Source organism: Hyla sarda, unplaced genomic scaffold, assembly GCF_029499605.1.
Source record: "Hyla sarda isolate aHylSar1 unplaced genomic scaffold, aHylSar1.hap1 scaffold_22, whole genome shotgun sequence".
Lineage (NCBI taxonomy): Eukaryota > Metazoa > Chordata > Amphibia > Anura > Hylidae > Hyla > Hyla sarda.
In genome coordinates, this window is record NW_026608872.1 from 638,664 (window position 1) to 648,157 (window position 9,494).

Below are 9,494 nucleotides of genomic sequence, written 5' to 3' on the forward strand. Positions count from 1 at the left end.
CAAAACAATATAATTATCCAAACCCCAAGGCCGCAGCCTGGGGTGCAAAACACCTCAAATTACTCCCCCACTAAAACATAACTTTTAATTGTGTATATATTAAAAGATAACAAATCCAGAAGGTGATGATTAAAAATACAGTGTCACATGGGAGAATAATATAGTTATTGGAGCAACATTACTCCAGTGTTCGGGGCTCTGCAGAAGCCCAACATCCCAATTGTGACACTTATTAAAAACACAAAATTGCCGCCTCTACATGTTTCGCCGTCACCACGGCGTTCTCAAGAGGCAATATGTGCCAACAACACTCCAAAATGGCGGCAGGGGGTATTTATAGACCATCTCCCTATCATCATCAGTCAGCGACATCCATATCCAGCCTATCCCAGATATCCTAGTATTACTCCAATCATGATTCAATATATGAATCACTTCCCAGGTACTCCCGCTGTTGGGGACCAATTTTGTGTTTTTAATAAGAAGCACAGTGATGTCACAGAGACTACAGAATGTACAACTGTACGTATGATAAAGATGGCGGGATGCTATTGAAACGTCACACATACATGGGGGAATAAAACACTTTGTTTTTGCACCTTATCTGGGAGTGCCGCTGGATCTTTAGTTTTGTAGATAGATAGATGATATATAGATAGATGGATAGATGATAGATATGAGATAGATAATAGATATGAGATAGATAGATGATAGATATGAGATAGATAATAGATATGAGATAGATAATAGATATGAGATAGATAGATAGATGGATAGATAGATGATAGATACTATTTCTTTCTAGCTATCTATCTAAAACAAATAAAAACGGCACAACCAAAATCCAGAAATTAGAGGGAAGTCGGGGTGCCCGCATACTTGGAACCTGGGTCCACTGGTTCCTCAATCCAGACAAAGAACAATATGATGCAACACGCCACAAGTTTTCAGAAAATGGTGGTTTATTCCATCATGTGCATAGTCCATAGTCCATGCACATGATGGAATAAACCACCATTTTCTGCAAACTTGTGGCGTGCTGCATCATATTGTTCTTTATCTATCTATATTTCTATATTCTATCTATATCATATCAATCTATATCTATCATATCCATCTATCTCCTATGTATCTATCTATCTCATATCTATCTATATCATATATATCTATCATCTATCTATCTATCTATCATCTATTTATCTATCTATCTCATATCTATCTATATATCCATCTATTTATGTATCTATCTATCTATATATCATCTATCTATCTATCTCTCATATCTATCTTTCATCTATCTCTCATCTATCTGAGATATATATGAGATAGATAGATAGATAAATAGAAAGATAGATAGATAGATATGATATAGATAGATAGATATGAGATAGATAGATAGATACATAAATAGATAGATGGATATATATATATATATATATATATATATATATATATATATTCATATATATATATATATACACGAGATAGATATGATATAGATAGATAGATATGAGATAGATAGATAGGAGATAGATGGATAGATAGATAGATAGATGATTGATAGATCAGTGTTTCCCAACTAGGAGGGCCTCCAGCTGTTGCAAAACCACAACTCCCAGTATGCTCATAAAGCCAAAGGAATGCTGGGAGTTGTAGTTTTGCAACAGCTGGAGGCCCCCTGGTTGGGAAACTGATCTATCTATCTTTCTCCTATCTATCTATATCATATAAATGTATCTATATCATATCCATCTATCTATATCATATCCATCTATCTCCTATCTATCTGTCTATATCATATCTATCTATCATCTATCTATCGGTCTATCATCTATCTATCCATCTATTTACTGTATGTATCTTTCTATATATCATCTCTCTATCTATATATCATCTATTTATCTTTCTATCTCTCATATCTATCTAGCTATCTCTCGTCTATCTATCTCTCATCTATCTGAGTTAGATAGATAGATATGAGATAGATAGATGAGAGATAGATAGATATGAGAAAGATAGATAGATGCATAAATAGATGGATATAGATAGATGGATGGATAGATATGAGATAGATAGATAGATAGATAGATAGATAGATAGATAGGAGATTGATAGATAGATATTAGATAGATGCATAAATAGATGGATATAGATAGATGGATGGATAGATATGAGATAGATAGATAGATAGATAGATAGATAGATAGGAGATTGATTGATAGATAGATAGATCAGTGTTCCCCAACATGGGGGCCTCCAGCTGTTGCAAAACTACAACTCCCAGTATGCTCATAAAGCCAAAGCAATGCTGGGAGTTGTAGTTTTGCAACAGCTGGAGGCCCCCTGGTTGGGAAACACTGAACTACCTCCCACTGTCTCCCGAACTACAACTTTCCCCCTCTCCCCCAAGCAAGTTACTTACTTTAAAAGGGCAGCATCAGCAGTGGGCACTGGGCAGGTAAGTCTTCCATACTGGTGGTGTCCGGGCCTGTATACACACAGCAGGCCTGCTCCACAAGGTCCAGCAGCAGCATACAGGGGAGTGAGAGAGGGGGAGGAGCTTCCTGTCTGCTCTTCCCAGTCTGCATAGCGCGGCCCCTGCGTGGTGACAGGGCTGCTGGCTGAAGATTTATTAAATAAAAGGATGCCGGAGTAAATGGCTCCGGGGGGCGGGGGGTGCAGCGGGGGCTCGGGCCCCTTACTGGTGAACTAGCTGTACCCCCCTGAGGGCCATGAGAGCTGCTAGTGACCTACTGCTGCTAGGGGGGGCACAAGGGGGGGGCCAATCATGATGTGGGGGGGGGGGCAATCATGATGTAGGGGGGGCCGTGGCCCCCTCTGCCCCCCCCCCCTAGAGACGTCACTGGGCCGCCTGCAAGGGGTGGTTGAACGCAGCATCCATCCGGGTGCTGTCAAACTTGCTGTGGTCGGGGAGTATGCGGTGGTATGTGGCCTAATGCTCGCCTCTGGGGCCGGACCTGGAGAGGGCAGCGGGCCCCCTTTCACGCTGGGCCCCTGTTCCTGCTGCACAGTTCGTCTGTTTTCTCTCTGAGGTTTTTTTTTTGGGGGGGGGGGGGGCGGGGTTCAGGAGGTCTTTCAGCAGCCCTTTCTCCGATCAGCAGCTGTTTCTATAGCAGGCGACCAGCCCCAGCAGCCCTTTCTCTTAAAGTGGCAGAGGATCAGCAGGGGCTGGTCGGGCGCAGCGCTGGGGCTCGCCACCGGCAGGCAGGATGGAACCGAAACTGCTGTATTAAACTTCAATCCCGGCGGTCTTCCGGAGAGTGAGGAGCAACTTGCGCTAGTCGGGTCCCTGAGCGAGGCCCCCCATTAACGCGAGAACTGAGGCGGTGGCCTATTATGCTAGAGCCACCTCTGCTGTCAGTTGGCCAGCCTGCTGCAGTCAGCCCAGGAAGCCTCATTGCTTCCGGCACGGCCAGTCTTGCGGCCGGCCGTGCGACAACCACTGTCAGGGGCCGGTGCATTGCCGTGGAATGAGATTTGCCATAGAATGAGATGGTCCGCCTCCATCACATCCTATTGGCTCACTCTTGTCACGTGAGATATTTAAACGTCACGCATCGATGCGCACAGTAGTGTCAGTTTGGCTATGACAGGGAGAGGATCTCCTCACCCTGTGATAGCTGAAGCTGTACGGAGCTCTCATGGCCTCTGTGGCCCGCCAGAAGTTCACACATGTACGTAGCTCATGCGGCTGCCTCATATACATTTACTGTTGATCCACAGCGCTGTCATCAGTGTGTGTCCCCGCGAGCGCCCCACGCCCGCAGCTCTACTCCCCGTCCTCCGCCCCCCGCAGCTCTACTCCCCGTCCCGCTAACGCTCAGGGAGCGGGGAACAGAAAGTAGAGAATCAGGCGCAGGTCAAGTAATTCGCGTAGTGCTGCGCATGCGCAGTACTACTTTACCTGCGCCCGATGCTCTATTTTCTGTTCCCCGCTCCCTGAGCGTTAACGGGACGGGGAGTAGAGCTGCGGGGGACGGGGAGTAGAGCTGCGGGCGTGGGGCGCTCGTGGGGACGCACACTGATGACAGCGCCATCGGGCGTAGGAATCCCCATAACGCTGTGGATCGCTCCCTGAGCGTTCACAGGGGACGGGGAGTAGAGCTGCGGGGGACGGGGTGTAGAGCTGCGTAGGACGGGGAGAAGAGCTGCGGGGGACGGGGAGTAGAGCTGCGGGGGACGGGGAGTAGAGCTGCGGGGGACGGGGAGTAGAGATGCGGGGGACGGGGTGTAGAGATGCGGGGGACGGGGAGAAGAGCTGCGGGGGACGGGGAGTAGAGCTGCGGGGGACGGGGAGTAGAGATGCAGGGGACGGGGAGTAGAGATGCGGGGGACGGGGTGTAGAGATGCGGGGGACGGGGAGAAGAGCTGCGGGGGACGGGGAGTAGAGCTGCGGGGGGCGGGGAGTACAGCTGCGGGGGACGGGGAGTACAGCTGCGGGGGGTCGGAGGACGGGGAGTAGAGCTGCGGGCGTGGGGCGCTCGCGGGGACGTACACTGATGACAGCGCCATCGGGCATCGGGATCCCGATAGCGCTGTGGATCAACAGTACATGTAATAATAGAGTAAATGTATATGAGCCAGCCGTATGAGCTGCGTACATGTGTGAACTTCTGTCGGCCCACAGAGGCCATGAGAGCTCCGTACAGCTTCAGCTATCACAGGGTGAGGAGATCCTCTCCCTGTGATAGCCAAACTGACACTACTGTGCGCATCGATGCGTGACGTTTAAATATGTCACGTGACAAGAGTGAGCCAATAGGATGTGATGGAGGCGGACCATCTCATTCTATGGCAAATCTCATTCCACGGCAATGCACCGGGCCAAGAAGTCTTCTTTAACATGGTGCGGCCGGTGCATTGCCATAGAATGAGATGGTCCGCCTCCATCACATCCTATTGGCTCACTCTTGTCACATGACATATTTAAACGTCACACATCGATGCGCACAGCAGTGTCAGTTTGGCTATCACAGGGAGAGGATCTCCTCTCCCTGTGATAGCTGAAGCTGCATGGAGCTCTCATGGCCTCTGTGGCCCGACAGAAGTTCACACATTTACGCAGCTCATACGGCTGGCTCATATACATTTACTGTTGATCCACAACGCTATCGGGATCCCAATGCCCGAAGGCGCTGTCATCAGTGTGCGTCCCCGCGAGCGCCCCACGCCCGCAGCTCTACTCCCCCGTCCCCCTTAGCTCTACTCCCCGTCCCTTTGACGCTCAGGGAGCGGGGAACAGAAAGTAGAGCATCGGGCGCAGGTTAAGTTATTCGCGTAGTGCTGCACATGCGCAGTACTACTTTACCTGCGCCCGATGCTCTACTTTCTGTTCCCCGCTCCCTGAGCGTTAATGGGACGGGGAGTAGAGCTGCGGGCGTGGGGCGCTAGCGGGGACGCACACTGATGACAGCGCCATCGGGCATCGGGATCCCGATAGCGCTGTGGATCAACAGTACATGTAATAATAGAGTAAATGTATATGAGCCAGCCGTATGAGCTGCGTACATGTGTGAACTTCTGTCGGCCCACAGAGGCCATGAGAGCTCCGTACAGCTTCAGCTATCACAGGGTGAGGAGATCCTCTCCCTGTGATAGCCAAACTGACACTACTGTGCGCATCGATGCGTGACGTTTAAATATGTCACGTGACAAGAGTGAGCCAATAGGATGTGATGGAGGCGGACCATCTCATTCTATGGCAAATCTCATTCCACGGCAATGCACCGGGCCAAGAAGTCTTCTTTAACATGGTGCGGCCGGTGCATTGCCATAGAATGAGATGGTCCGCCTCCATCACATCCTATTGGCTCACTCTTGTCACATGACATATTTAAACGTCACACATCGATGCGCACAGCAGTGTCAGTTTGGCTATCACAGGGAGAGGATCTCCTCTCCCTGTGATAGCTGAAGCTGCACGGAGCTCTCATGGCCTCTGTGGCCCGACAGAAGCTCACACATTTACGCAGCTCATACGGCTGGCTCATATACATTTACTGTTGATCCACAACGCTATCGAGATCCCGAAGCCCGAAGGCGCTGTCATCAGTGTGCGTCCCCGCGAGCGCCCCACGCCCGCAGCTCTACTCCCCGTCCCGTTGACGCTCAGGGAGCGGGGAACAGAAAGTAGAGCATCGGGCGCAGGTTAAGTTATTCGCGTAGTGCTGCACATGCGCAGTACTACTTTACCTGCGCCCGATGCTCTACTTTCTGTTCCCCGCTCCCTGAGCGTTAATGGGACGGGGAGTAGAGCTGCGGGCATGGGGCGCTAGCGGGGACGCACACTGATGACAGCGCCATCGGGCATCGGGATCCCGATAGCGCTGTGGATCAACAGTACATGTAATAATAGAGTAAGTGTATATGAGCCAGCCGTATCAGCTGCGTACATGTGTGAACTTCTGTCGGGCCACAGAGGCCATGAGCGCTCCGTGCAGCTTTAGCTATCACAGGGAGAGGAGATCCTCTCCCTGTGATAGCCAAACTGACACTGCTGTGCGCATCGATGCGTGACGTTTAAATATGTCACGTGACAAGAGTGAGCCAATAGGATGTGATGGAGGCGGACCATCTCATTCTATGGCAAATCTCGTTCTACGGCAATGCAGTCACCCACCAGTACACACAGCAGACCCTAAACCCATATCATTATTGCTAAGCAGGAAGATATGAGTCCATTTCACTCTGATGGACCATTTTTAAATGCAATCCATAACCTGGCTTTGGCAGGAACCCTTCTTACTCCTCCTACTTGCATTTGATACTGGGTTTAGGATCTGCATAGGAAACACACACAAGCACACACTTACCTTTGTTGCCTTCTGACGCCTCCTTGGCTGTCCCCAAACGGTATAAAACCAAAAGCCACGGGAAGTTGTAAGGATAGAGGACATACCTGCATCCTATTGGACTCACTTGTCTTGGTTAAATCCAGCTTATTTGACAACCTATGGTGCTGCTGCTTCTGCTCATGGAAGTGCTGCTTCTGACAAGGCTGTTCTTTGGTGGTCCTAGGCGACATTACAATCTCCATGGTTACATACACATTTGCAACTCCAACAATACACACATATGCATGTATGTATGTATGTATGTATGTGTATCTATCTATCTCTATATATATTTATCTCTCTCTCTCTCTGTATATATATATATATATATATATATATATATATATATATATATATATTCTTTTAAATATATATATAGAGAGAGATAGAGATGGAAATACTTTTTTAAACATGTTTTCACCTTTTTCTACCTTCTTTTTTTTCTTCTCTCCATGTTTTCCTTCTTTCCTCCTTTTTTCCTATGTTGCTGCTTCTTATTTTTCTTCTTTTTCAGACCCTATCATTGCACTATTCCTTATTCAATACCACCAGCAGATGGAGACACTATATTGCAACATTAGTTGTGAGCAGCAGTTTGTACAAACAAATGCCTCATAGCTGATGTCCTATCCATTATTGCATGGATGGCTGGCTGGCAACATTTGTTTTTATTATTCCAATACCACAGTACCAATGCATGGTCACTCAACAGCAATGACACCCCCATGTCAATTAACAAGATTCAGCTCCCACTACCTGAAAGACAGCTACCTATCATGTCATGTCCAACCTGCACAGGTGTGCAGGTTGCTGAGCTTATTCAATTAAAGAGGACATTCAGCAGCAGCAGCAGTCCTGTGCCTGGTCGCTCCAACAGGGGCCAGACACAAGCGGCACAACCTATTGTCTTTTGCCTGCAGTAAGGGCCCACTGGACTAGCCAGCAAGCAGCTGCAGCAGCAAATAAACAGGTAATCTTTCTTTCCAACACTGAAACCTGGTGGTGCACTTAATATATGCTACCAGATAGGGGACATATCAGATATTAAACTGATAAAAACAGACACCACATTTGATCTCAGCCAAAAAGAAGGACGAGAAGTGATAACTGTCAAAGGGGAGGAACCCCTTCACATGCACCATCACTACTTGTAGGAAGGGAGGCTGGCTGGCAGCCTCCCATACACACCCTGGCTGGGTGGCAGTCACCCACCAGTACACACAGCAGACCCTAAACCCATATCATTATCACTATTGCTAAGCAGGAAGATGGGAGTCCATTTCACTCTGATGGAGCATTTTTAAATGCAATCCATAACCTGGCTTTGGCAGGAACCTTTCTTTCGCCTCCTACTTGCATGTGATACTGGGTTTAGGATCTGCATAGGAAACACACACACACACAAGCACACACTTACATGTGTTGCCTGCTGACTCCTCCTTGGCTGTCCCCAAACGGTATAAAACCAACAGCCACGGGAAGCTGTAAGGATAGAGGACATACCTGCATCCTATTGGACTCACTTGTCTTGGTTAAATCCAGCTTATTTGACAACCTATGGTGCTGCTGCTTCTACTCATGGAAGTGCGGCTTCTGACAAGGCTGTTCTTTGGTGGGCCTAGGCGACATCACAATCTCCATGGTTACATACACAACAAAGGTCAGATGTTGTTTACACCTGGCCATGCCAGTGGTATTGAGTAGCATATCCCAGTGCTAAGGGTCCTGGGTGCAACAATCTTTCAATGGGGAATAGCCGAGCTGAGTTTGTCAAGTGCACCCATGTTTGCAACTCCAGCAATACATACATATTGTTACGCCGAGCGCTCCGGGTCCCCGCTCCTCCCCGGAGCGCTCGCAACATCCTCGCAATTGCAGCGCCCCGGTCAGACCTGCTGACCGGGTGCGCTGCGATACCTCTCCCAGCCGGGATGCGATTCGCGATGCGGGAGGCGCCCGCTCGCGATGCGCACCCCGGCTCCCGTACCTGACTCGCTCTCCGTCGGTCTTGTCCCGGCGCGCGCGGCCCCGCTCCTTAGGGCGCGCGCGCCGGGTCTCTGCGATTTAAAGGGCCACTGCGCCACTGATTGGCGCAGTTGGCTTAATTAGTGTGTTCACCTGTGCACTCCCTATTTATACCTCACTTCCCCTGCACTCCCTCGCCGGATCTTGTTGCCATTGTGCCAGTGAAAGCGTTTCCTTGTGTGTTCCTAGCCTGTGTTCCAGACCTCCTGCCGTTGCCCCTGACTACGATCCTTGCTGCCTGCCCCGACCTTCTGCTACGTCCGACCTTGCTCTTGTCTACTCCCTTGTACCGCGCCTATCTTCAGCAGTCAGAGAGGTTGAGCCGTTGCTGGTGGATACGACCTGGTTGCTACCGCCGCTGCAAGACCATCCCGCTTTGCGGCGGGCTCTGGTGAATACCAGTAGCAACTTAGAACCGGTCCACCAGCACGGTCCACGCCAATCCCTCTCTGGCACAGAGGATCCACCTCCTGCCAGCCGAATCGTGACAGTAGATCCGGCCATGGATCCCGCTGAAGTTCCACTGCCAGTTGTCGCCGACCTCACCACGGTGGTCGCCCAGCAGTCGCAACAGATAGCGCAACAAGGCCACCAGCTGTCTCAACTGACCGTGAT

General features: G+C 49.4%; 1 pseudogene; it reads right to left on the minus strand.

The window, feature by feature from the left end:
• Nucleotides 1-7,851: 7,851 nt before the first annotated feature.
• Nucleotides 7,852-7,959, minus strand: LOC130320345 (U2 spliceosomal RNA; annotated as a pseudogene).
• Nucleotides 7,960-9,494: the final 1,535 nt, after the last annotated feature.